This window comes from Euprymna scolopes, chromosome 23, assembly GCF_053919585.1.
Source record: "Euprymna scolopes isolate OS-2025 chromosome 23, ASM5391958v1, whole genome shotgun sequence".
Lineage (NCBI taxonomy): Eukaryota > Metazoa > Mollusca > Cephalopoda > Sepiida > Sepiolidae > Euprymna > Euprymna scolopes.
The window spans coordinates 109,477,140-109,490,559 of record NC_136504.1 but is presented as its reverse complement, the minus strand read 5'-3'; positions in this window follow the sequence as shown (position 1 = coordinate 109,490,559).

Sequence of the window (13,420 nt, the reverse complement as noted above, 5' to 3'; positions counted from 1 at the left end):
TCCTGTAGATGCAATTCTCTACCTGTATAAGAGGCAAGTGCGTTCAAAGATAGAATACTGTTGCACTCTCTGGGCAGGAGCTGCTAGAAAGATCTTATCCTTCCTTGAAAGAATTCCAAATAGACTGTGTAGCCTAGCGAGGGATGCTCTTTTCTCTTCTTTTAACTTTTTCCCCACAGAAGAGACGTTACGAGCCTCTCTCTGCTTTATCGTTATTTTCATGGCAAGTGCCCGTCTGAACTTCACTCATGCCCCCCTCGCAAAACTTTCATGAAAAACACTCGCCCAGCTGAAACCACTATCAATTATTTCCCTCAATTTTTATCTGTGTCTAAACCTAAACATAGATTCCATGAACAACATTTCTTTCTAAGAACTCACGCCTGTAGAACTCTTCCGTTTTCCTGCTTTCCAACTAACTACAATATAGTTGTCTTCAAGTCCAATATAAACAAATTCTTGATGAGCAATTCCCTTTAGTAATGAGATTTACCAAATTTCCACTATTAATAATTACTACGATACTGTCTCATTGACTACTGTAAACCTATTGACCCTTATCCTCGAGTGGTACACGGGCCTTGGTAAGTGGTGACCTCTTTGTACAAAAAAGTTTTAATATGTGCAATAGACATCAAACAAAATCGCCTTTTAACATGACCTCCAATCGTAGTGTTTTACGTTCAATTCCATTATGACATGTAATGAACATGATCGAAGCAAATATTACAATACGAAATAGAAGAAAAAAACACCCTTTTAAATTCAGGAATAATAAATGACAGATAATACATAGAAAGAGGAACAAATTAAAATATTTTTTTTCAAAAGTCTCTTCATACGTACCTGGAATGGACTAAAACATTCGAATTATCAAATGGGTGTCAAATTGGCAAAGGTGTAGTGCGAATTCACAAACAACTATGTCGGACACTACGTTTAATATAGCAGGAAAACGTCAGCGATTGTTAAGATCCGTATAATATTTGCGAAAATTTATGATTCTTTGTGATTACAGAATTTAAATATCGTAACCGTGGCGCAGTTGATAGTGACGTTGAATCTCCACGGTTTCAGATGAGAATTGTCTGAGGATAGCGGTTTCAATCCCACCCAAAGCCAACCAGAGACTTACTTGGCAAAAAACGTGGTGGGACGACAACTATGGATGGCAGTAATTGCTGACAATTAAGTTAGGAAATTCGGAGTTCCTATTCCGTCGCGGTTACCACCTGACGAAGACCATATGAATAATTGGCTGAAACGTCGTGAAACAACCTCTAAGAAAGATGAGGATAATAGTTCGCAATAAATAAATTAATGAAAAGAAGACTTATAATTCATCATAAAAAACGTTTTAAAAATAAAATATATTATTTTGTTTTTCACACCTACAGTTTTGGATTTACCGTTATGAATGGAGTTTGGATATCAGTGAAGGCGCGAATGACTTTCTTCCCGGGGCCACCTGCTAAACAAACACTAGAAGGCGTGTGAAACTTTCCCCTGGTGTAGCGCAGTGGTTTCAAACTAGTTCAGTCAATTAAGCGATTTTATTGAAAAATAGACGTTTCACAAATGTCGATGGAAGCAAATATATTGAAAGCGTGGAATATTCGCTGATCGCCGTTCTATACCAGGCAACGTCTTGTCTCCCTTCAAAGTATATATATATATATATATATATATATATATATATATATATATATATATATATATATATATATATATATATGATTCTTTGGGGGTTACAGACTTAAAATATCGTAATCATTAAGGGATGGCTTTTATAATTAATGGTTAAAAACGTTTAAAAAAAGTGCACGGGATAGAGAAGAAAAATAAGGGAGTCAGCTGACCGGTTTCGCTCTCGCTTTCCCGAAGCAGTATCGAGGGATATTTGTTTCCAAAGTAAAGAGGGAATCAAAATTATGTACAATTTAAATAAAATCACGTTGCTTTATGTTATGTGTGTGAAAAAAAAAATTTAAATGGGAAAAAGCTATTAAAATAAAGCAACGTTATATTACTCGAAGATATTATAGACCAATCACGCTCAAACCCAAGAGAAATTCTCTCTGTTTTCAGAGATAATGCCTTCTCAACCGAACATGAACAGTCTCCAAGGTCATTATATGGAATAATGAGTGAGTGAGATAATTATTTCATTTGTGATGTATATATATATATATATATATATATATATATATATATATATATATATATATATAAATGTATTGTTCGACTGAATACTCAAAAAAAAATTTACAAAGTCCTTAATCCGTGGAGTTTCAAAGAATGATCTTCTTGCTACTCTTCTCATCAGCAAATTATATTTTTAGCAATGCTAGAATTTGCTCGTTATGACATTACGTGGAACCGCAATTTATTATAGTCATAAATTGCCAAGAAAAACAAATGCAAACATGTTGGATATGTAAAACAAATATAAAAACAAACCGCACACAGACACAGACACAGACACACAGACACACAGACACACACACACACACACACACACACACATATATATATATATATATATATATATATATATATATATATATATATATATATATATATATATAAATGTAATTCTTGGTTCGTTCTAAATCGATAAAGCCATATTTCCACATTACAAATTTAATTAAAATTTTTAGAAAATCTATCTCTAAAGTCAAAGAATGTTTGCGTGTTATTAAAATAATTTTACATTGCGAATTATAAAAATATTAATTAAAATAAAAAAATATTTTTCGTAAGTCGTTTCTGCGAGACTGTCCGGTTTTATTTCTTGTAACTTCCGTTTCAATTACTCTCGAATTACAAGATAAGTAAAAAAAAAGGTACTCATACAGAGAGTGATCCATGCTGAAAAAATAACGCTATTATTTAAAAAGCCATTCTTAACATGGGGAGGAGAGAGTGGTTTGTGCCTATTCAGTACTTTAACCTTACAATTGAATTAAAAAAACATATAAAACTTTAATTAAACGTGGAAATACGATTATAAAAAATAGCGCGGATCACTCTCTGCATTAGCACAAAAAAAACAAACAAACTATTTTTAAAATTTAAATACATTTATGTGTCTTATCAATTTTTTTATTTAAAATTTCTTTGTTTATCTTAAGGCTTTTCACTCATCAACCATTACGTCTTAATTGTTTAGTTTCTTTCACGGCATTCTTTACATAAAAAAGTTTGTTTTAACTTTTTCTAAACTGTTTCATCTTTACGACCTACCTCAGCGCATTATAACGACTCTAATCTCCCCGTGTTAAAAACGGCTTTCAAATTAAACACGCCCTTCCACAAACCCCGAAAGCCGTTCTTACCATGGGGAGGTTTGGGGTGTTCATTCAGGAAGCCATTTTAACATGGGGAGAGTAGGATATTTATAATATGCTGTGGCGTGTTGTAAAATAAACGAAGTTGCTATCTATTATTTATTTCAAAAATTGCTTGAAATTTATTTATTTGACAAAAAAATCTTGACAATTTAAAAAAATGTTTTAAATTATTTATTTGTTCGAAAAAAAAACGCCAAAAACTATTTTATAAAAGTCCAATGTTGCTTTCATTTCAAAATTGTTTTCTTAAAATTATATTTTTACGCAAACTTTTCAATCAATGTTTTTCCAATTATATTTCGATTGCCAGTAAAAAAAATAAAAAATAAAAAAGAACCCACTTCTCCGTTAAAAAAATGTATAAAATTATTTATTTGTTCGAAAAAAACAAAACAAAAAAAAACACACACACACACAAACGAACAAATAAACAAACAAACAAAAAACTAATAAATGTTTTGGTTTTCAAATGACGCTCGCCCAGTTTAAACTATTATGAATATGTCATTTTAATTTTCTGTTTTTAAGAAAAAAAATGTTCCATGAAAATCTTTCCCGTTCTCATTAATTAAATCGAAACATTTCCAATTAAACAATTAGGGATATATCCTCTTTTTCACTTTCTTTATTCACTTTTTTTCATAGTTCTTTCCGGAAGTTTTTTTTTTCAACAAATAAATAATTTTAAGCATTCTTTTGAATTGTCAAGATTCATTTTCTCCAGCAATATCGGTTTGCAAAGTTTCTGGAAGTAATAAATGATGATTTTAGTTTAATTTAACGTTTCCGGAAGTAATAAAGGTTAATGTTGGTAAATTTATTCTTTCTCTTTCCGGAAGCAATCGTTCGACCATATAATGATGTCTCCCCTAGATTTGGATAGCAATACGTGAAAGAAATGGCGTCTCTTTGAAACTCCACGGATTAAGGACTTTGTAAATTTCGGCAATAAAGGGTAGAAGCACCATTTTATTCATTGTTGATTTATTCAAACAGTCCTTTTGAAAATGTATATTTAAAATAAAATGGGGTACTCCTTGGGTGTTGAGTTCCATGGCGACCAGGAGAATTATTTAATGCCTTTCGCACTTTTACAAACATTATTTATCTACGTTGGCTTAACTCTTTTCATGAATAAAAACAGTAACAAAACCTGAATTTGTCACTTTTACAAACATTTATTTATTTACGTTGGCTTAACTCTTTTAATGAATATTGGAAAAAAGTTTTACTCTTTATGAATATTAAAAGAAAAAAGTTACTAGACATTTATTAATAATTTCTCACATTTACAAACATTTGTAATTCACGTATTTACTTACGTTGGCTTAACTCTTTTCATGAATATTAAAATAAAAAATAACAAATCTATGTATTGATAATTTCTCACTTTTACAGACATTTTTAATTTACATGAGTCGATAATTTTTTGGGTAAATATTTACATTTAGGTCCACCTCCACAATTTACTTTTTTAAATGACGACTTTTATTGATAAATAAATCTACTTCTCTGCAACTTTTATTGATAAATAAATCTGCTTCTCTGCAGCGGGCACTGGACCCCTCCTATTTTTTAAATAGTATTGTCGGGTAGGTATGCTGACAACAAATATAAGTTAAATTTTGAAAATATATTTTCAGCCTCCCCTAAAAAAATGGTGTTTATTCCGGAAGCTGTTCTTAAGATGAGGGGGTTGGGGGTGATTATAAGGTGGACCTAATGTAAAAAAAATACCAAGTTTTTTAAATGATTAAAATAATTTCTCACTTTTACAAACATTTTTACATGCGCACATAAGCAACTATTTTTTATTAACTTTTTTTTTACATTTTTTTATTTAAAAATTAGTAAATTTCAATGAATAGAATAATAAATCATTTATCATTAATATGCGTTTTTAGTTTTGTGTTGAATGAAATTTTTTTTTCATTATAACAATAATGAACCAATTTAAATCTTCCGGCATGCGTTTAAAGGTTACGAAATTATCAATTAGTCTTTTAGTTACTAAGCCAACGTCAGTAAATAAAAAAATGCTACGTGCGCATGCATTAGCCTTGACTGGGGGGCTAAGGGAGCGACTATTAATTAATTATGCTGGTCGCCATGGAACTCAACACCCAAGGAGTACATTAAGTGGCACTAATGCACTTATGTTATCGTGCTATTTTTAAAATAGTATTTTCACACTAAATTCAAATTTTACAATATCTTTTTCTTTTATTAATTTGTTAGGTGAAAGTACAGATAACCCGGTCGGTTTCTAATGTGTGGAAAATCTAGCTCCTGAAAATAAGGGTACTCTGGATAGTAACAAAAAATGAAAATTGCCTCATTCTCGAAAGATTTCTTCTCTACTGATCGAGGAAAACCCCGGTGAAGTGTAGTTCACCTTCTGTTTCTCTCCCCCTCTTAATATCTCTCTTTATCCCTCTCTCCCTTCCCCTCTCTCAATTTACCTTTTCTCTATATCACCCTCTCCATCTCTCTTTGAGCCCCTTTCTTTCTCTAAGTCTATCTATCTCTCTCCACTTCCTCTGTCTCGCCCTTTTTGTTTCTAACTCTCCCCTCTCTCTGTCTATCTATCTTTGTCTCTCTCTATCTCCTTCTCTTTCTCTCTTTTTCTCTCACTTTCTCTTTTCTATCTATATATCTTTCCATCTTTTATCCCTCATCCTATTTTAGTCTCCTAAATTAATAACAGTGGATAAGGCATTGTCAAAACATGGATAAATCCTATTCAAGTCACCTAATTTACTGACTGTGAGAATAGAAGTTATTTGGAAATTACTGCTACCTTGAACAACACCAGGAGAAACTGGTAAAACCTTTCTAATTAAATTGATTTTAGCAGCCATTCGGTAACAAAATTACATAGCCTTAGCCCTTGCTGCGTGAGGAATACTTGCGACCTTGCTGTCAAGTAGAAGAATTATTTATTCTACTTTAAAACATTCAATTTTTCAAAAATCTCATCTTCGACATCTCCAAAACATCCAGTATGGGGAAAATATTGCAAAAATGCAAACTTATTGCTTAGGATGAATGCACAATGGTACGTAAAAAATCACTGGAGGCTCTTGGTCGATCCTTGCAAGATTTGCGTGGCAATGTCAGACTATGTGGGAATGCAGTAATATTGCTTGCAGGAGATTTCAGACAAATGTTACCTGTTATTCTTCAATCAACACTAGCAGATGAAATAAGTGCTTGCCTCAAATACTATACTTTTTTGTGCCATGTGAAGACATTAAACTTAACTCAAAATATGCATATCCAGTTGCAGACTGTTTGATCCGCACATAAATTTTTGCATCACTTGTGGAAAATTGGGTACGGAAAAGTGCCAGCTGATCAGAGATGAGGGCAAAATTATTTGCCTTTTTACTTCTATAATTTTATTACATCAAAAGAAGAGTTAGTTTAAAAGGTTTTTGCAGATATTCAAATTATAAGAATTCCACTTATATAATTATAAGAATTCAATTCAAACGAACGAGCTGTTCTTGCAGGTCAATACAAAGACGCCAATGAACTTAACGCTATTATTCAATGTAAAATTCCAAGTGAGGTAGTCAAATACAAATCCATCGACACTGCTGTGAAAGCAGATAATGTGGTTAATTATCCAACAGCTATATTTGCCAGGCATGACTCCGTATGTATTGCAACTGAAATTTGGCATACTAATTATCATGTTGTTAAATATAAACAAATCCAAGCTTTGCAAAGGCACATACCTTGCAATAAAAAAATTAACATACAATATCATAGAAACAACAATCATAACAGGACTTTTTACAGATGAATATATCTTCATTTTATGCATTCCTATGATTCCACCGGATACATCCTTAGACTTTAGGAAATTGCACTTTCCAATTTCATTGTCATTTGCAATAACCATCAACAAAGCACAGGGAACAATCTTTACAATTGTGTGGCTTACAGTTACACACTGACTGTTTTTTTTTCACATGAACAATTTATGTTACGTATCCAAGAGTCACAAAACCAGAAAATATCTACATCAGCTAAGAAAATGGAACAACAAAAACTGTGTACCCTCACAAAATAAAACATTAAACCTATAAGAAACATGCTTTTTCTCATTTTGGAACTTTTTCGATTGCGCCAAGTTGAGCCACAGCAATGCATGGACGGGTACAGCTAGTATATATATATATATATATATATATATAATTTAAAGGAGATTAGAACAATAGTCTAAAGAGCTAAGTGACTACTTTAAACACAGTTCCTGATTTCAAAAAAAGAAAAACTAAAAGGTAACTATCTCTATATATTTTTAAATCAAATTTATTATGTAAATTCAAAAATATATATTTTTTCTACTCATTTCTATCTCTAACCCATATTAATTTTCTTATAAATTTTAAATCCAAACCTTTTATTTCAATTTTTTCATATTCATCTGCCTTACTTTTAATGCTAGGTTTATTTATGGTGTTTTTTAAATTCAATAAAAATCCTCCTAAATTTGCTGATGAGGAGACCGTGCTTACCAAAAAAACTATATATAATTGTTCTACATAACTTCATGTATGCCACAATAAAAAGCATGGATTTCCGAAACGATCGTACAGATAATTGATTTTGTTGTTGTTCCTTCTTATGAAACTGATTTTTAATTTAATTAAAATTTGATTTTTAAATTAAATTTTTTTTTTTAATTTTTAAATTATAAATCACATTACTTAATATATATGTATATATATATGCGTGTGTGTGTATGTATGTATGTATGTATGTATGTGTGTGTGTTTGTGTGTGTGAGAGAGAGAGACAGAGAGAGAGACTTATAGAAAAATATGTAGGTTGGGGAAGTAGGTAATGCAGTAATACAATGGTTTGGTCTTCGGGTCACCGGTTGAAAGTCCAGGTGTTAACGCCTTGACAGGTACAAAAGAGTGTCACATCCGACACGTTGTCTGAAACAAAAAAAGAACTTCCTTTGTTGTTGACGATGTCCAAATCAAATAAGATAAAAATAATTCCCCCTTTCGTTGAACTAAAGGACAAAAGAGGAACGACGGTGATATGATTAGTGTAATTCGTGTTCACTTCATTCTATGTTGATAAGAGAAAAAATGTTCAAAATATTTTGGTCATATTTTACACGATTCATTTGAGTGAATGCCTGTGAAGGGAAGTTTCAAGAACTATATTTAGAAGACGTTCATTGTTTACAAAGAGAAATAGGATAGGTTGGATAGAGACAAACATAAATAAAGAACAACTGCTTGCCTTTGATAACATTTATTTGTTAGATTTATTTTTCAACAACTTTTTCGTTTCCGTGTTTAGTAATACACCCCGTTTTATTTACTATAACGTTTACTCGGCTCGAAGAACAGTGTTCATCAGTGTATTTGAAAAATACAAACGGTGATGGACACTGTTGATGATGTTAAGTTTGAGCAAATTATTTAAAACTAAAAAACTATACAAAATAATATCAGAAACCCACCGAATATATCAGCCTATGTCACAACACCATATAATCAGTAGGTGTCTGACATGGTTTTGTATAGTTTTTAACTGATTTCCCCAAACTTAACGTATTCAACAGAGTCCGCGACCATTCGTCTTTTTCAAATACGTAGATAAAAACTGAGTGTTTTGAGCCGATTAAACATTTTACATTTAATAAAAACACTAAAAATTATCCAGTTAGATAGAAACGTTATTTACCTTATCTTTGCTTTCATTTATTCGTTTTTGAACAACTTTTTCGAATCTGTGTATAGTGCCCCCGTTACCCAAATGTTAATTAAAAACTTACATTTGTTAATATAATAAAAAACGAAAACAATTTAGCGTTTTAATGGTTTAGCAAATTTCGGATTAATCCACTGAATGTTGTCGAGCCCAAGCCATGATTGATGGAAACTTCCGAGGATCCGGATCAAATTTTGCAAGAGTACCATATTTTTTTTTCATTTTCGCCTTTTTTGTTTTACTTTTTGAAGTGGATTGCTGTACTAAGAATATAAGTAACATGCATTTTCTCTTTTTATTAGAATTTTCCATTACACGAAATTAAGCCACAGCAACGCGTGGCAGGGTACAGCTAGTATATATACATATATATACATTTATATATATATATATATATGTGTATATATATGTGTGTGTGTGTGTATGTGTGTATGTGTGTGTGTGTTATCTTATATTTTATAGAGGGAATTAAATCTGGAGTCTAAAGTGCAGAGTTATTTTAACACGTTTTATAACTTTTCAAAGAAACAGTGCCCCTAGTACTGTATATATATGTATAGGTGTAGGTAGAGGTGTAGGTATATGTATCTTAGAGCTATATTTATAATGAGTAAAAGAAAATTAATAATTGTGAACTATTAATCAGTTCCAAAAGGAAAAAGAAACAAAATCAACTTGAGTGTACGATCGTTTCGGAAACGACGTTTAATATATATATATATATATATATATATATATATATACATATACATATATATATATATAGTAATTTATAAAATATATATGGCGATTAAGCTACACTGAATATTCTGCGTTTCATCCACTATAGGATTCGTCAGGCTTATGCGCGAATTCTGTGGTTGCTTCTTGTTTTTATATATGTTGAGGATTTCTAGTTAGCATATCAGCTTTCTAGTATTCACCGCGCGCCTTCCTATCAGCCAATGGGCATGCATTTTTTCGAACAAAGGATCTGTTTTAGAACTAGGTTAGTGGTTTAAGGTAGATATTTTCCTTCCTGTTTTTTTATATATATATAAATATACCTATGTGTATGACTATATATATATATATATATATATATATATATATATATATATATATATAGTCATCCACATACAGTACTGTTTCCCGGTTTCACAGCTTACCAGTGTGGATAGACAAGCAACTACCTCAAGTCAGAATCGAAACCATATCGCCCAAACGACATTCGGAGCTTATAAGCTTTGCGCTATAGGGCTACTGCTATGTATGCAGTGAATCAATAATGTTTTTACATTTTCAAAAGTATCAAAGCTCAATTTGTTTACACGAAGAGCCTCGCTTCATACGCTAATGGTAATTTGTATATCACTTCCCAAATTCTCAACCTAAGATAGCAAGCATTATATATATATATATATATATATATATATATATATATATATATATATATATATATATATATATATAATGGACTCTCCCGTCGAATTCGATGTATGAGGTTCCGCTGCAACAATTAAGTTGCTCGATAATCCACACAGGTGAGTTGTTTATTGTAGTAAAGGCTTTGTGTAGAACCAACCACACTTTAGATATTACTGCTAACCCTTGACTGTCATTTCGGCGGTCGGATTACAATCCTAGCTTGCGGCAGTTGCTTGTCTAGCCGCACAGATGAGCTGTGAACCAGCGAAACAGTACTGTATATTGATGACTATATATATATATATATATATATATATATATATATATATATATATATATGTATATATATATATATATATATATATATATATATATATATATATATATATATATAATGGTATATCTAAGAGATTTGAATTCGGTCAAGAACAATTACCTGGAACTTATGTTTCTAGAAATGTTATCATTAATCATACTCTGTCCGGTCGGTGTAGCTCGTATTGCACTAGTTGAAAGAAAAAAAAAACAAAGAAAAAAAAACAAAGAAAAAAAACAGGTCAACTTTACAAACTAAAGGAAAAAGTGAAAAGGCAGGAAGGTGACCTCTGCGTATTTGTTTCTGGTTGAGTTGCGATAAAAAGGTCAGGTTTAAACGCCTTTCCATTCATAATTACTAGCTTTTCCTGTCCATAATCTTTCGAGATTGAGATAAAAGGCCAAAAGCTAGATTAACAATATGCACACGCTCATTTTTACATCTCCAACATATTTTGAAAATAATTTCTGGAGAGGACGCTTCACAGAACGTCTGAAACGCGTTAAAAACGATTTCAATGCTTTAAAAACATTATTACAATGATCTAAACACAATTCTCAATGAAAAACCAAGACACGTAATAAAAAATACACATTGCTGGTGACCACCCCCTTATTTAAATATACATTTTTCTTTCGTGGGAATTTCTTAACCCATTATATATATATATATATATATATATATATATATATATATATATATATATAACTACTTCATTTACTCACACAAATTCAATATACGAAAGTACAGATTTGTGCGTAAACTTTAAGTATTTACTTCAAAAGTGCTCAATACGTAGGTAGAGCTAGTTAGTAATTTATAAAATATATATGGCGATTAAGCTACACTGAATATTCTGCGTTTCATCTACTTATAGGATTCGTCTTGACGAATCCTATAAGTGGATGAAGCGCAGAATATTCAGTGTAGCTTAATCGCCATATATATTTTATAAACTACTATATATATATATATATATATATATATATATATATATATATATATATATGTGTGTGTGTGTGTGTGTAATGTGACGATTACAGTATTTATCCCGATTCCGTACTTCAGTCTAGAGGTGAGATTTTGCTGCGTGTCTGGTTTCTCGGGGAGGTTTACCTCGAGCAGGCACCAGTGCTTTGAACAACATCAGCAGAGCATTCACAGAAAAAAAAATACAGATATAGCCAACTTACGCCGGGCAGAGACTATCGCTTCTCTTATGCAACTCACAAACTGATACTAGATTTATGCAAGATGGTCCTAAAGCAGTATGCAGAATTTCATACGTTTCTGTAGCATTTTTTTCATGTTTAAAACAATTGTATTGCATATCGCTCCTCTAAAATCTCCTCACGTCCAGATTGCATTTAGACTTTAGTACGGTTTGTTAAAATCCCTGCTTTAGCCGTTCATTTGAATATGAAATAATGAAAAATCGTTCATTCATCTCATAAGATGTATAGCAATAACATACTCAGTTTTTCCGAATCTACGACAAGTTTAAACGCCTGTACAAAAATGTATGGGAACTTATTCAAGACTACCTGTATATTCATGAAACGTAGATAATAAACTAACCTGGCGTTCAAAACTTGTTTTTTATGGAAATCACTCCAGATAAAACATGAAGCCACTGAATGTAAAACGAAGAATATCATAAAAATGAATAAATGATAAGTATCATAGAAATAAATTCTACGAATAGATTCAGATTAAGAAAACAGCAATTATTCCTTCTTTTCGAGATCGATTGATCGATTGACTGTGAGATTTAAAGGTCAATATAAATAAAAAAAATGAAACTAAAACAAGAATGGGAAGGAGATTTAAGTACAGGTAAAATCCACAAATAGCATTTTAAATGATTTTTAACACGTTGTATCTACATTTTGTTACGAGAGAGGCACCACTTAAGAATAAAATAACACAAGTATAATGGTTAATAGATGACACGTGGCCGGGGAAACAACCCCCCCAATGATGGGTCGTCATGGAAATTAAGTAGAATTTGATTATTAAAACGGACGGTATTTTTTTAGATTAGGTCCACCTTCACAATTTTCTTTTAAATGACACCCGTTATAGGTTTTCGACTATGCTGAATACGAAAAGCGCATTGAAATTTTGCAGAAATAATTAGTTATCGAGATATACAAAGTTGTATTATGCATTGTATTCTTTGGTAGCCATCTTTTTTACGCGCGTGAAGTGTCAGTCATAGATAAGTAGATTTGTTTCTCGCATGTGCAAGCGCGTAAAAAAGATGGCCGCCAAAGAATACAATGCATAATACAACTTTTTATATATCGATAACTACTTATTTCTGCTAAATTTCTATGCGATTTTCGCATTCAGCATAGTCGAAAACCTGTCGTCATTTAAAAAAAAATTGTGGAGGTGGACCTAATCTGAAAATTTACCAAACGGACGGCTCAACAAGAACTTATTTTCATTTGCATTTAAGATGACCATGTTGTAGTTTGCAGGAAAGCAGGCCGGCGCTATAGAGTTCTACAGGCGGGCGGTTCTAGGAAAGAAACGTTATTCAAAGAATTTTCATTTTGTTTTAGGCACAGATAGAAAGTGGAGGGGATCGTTG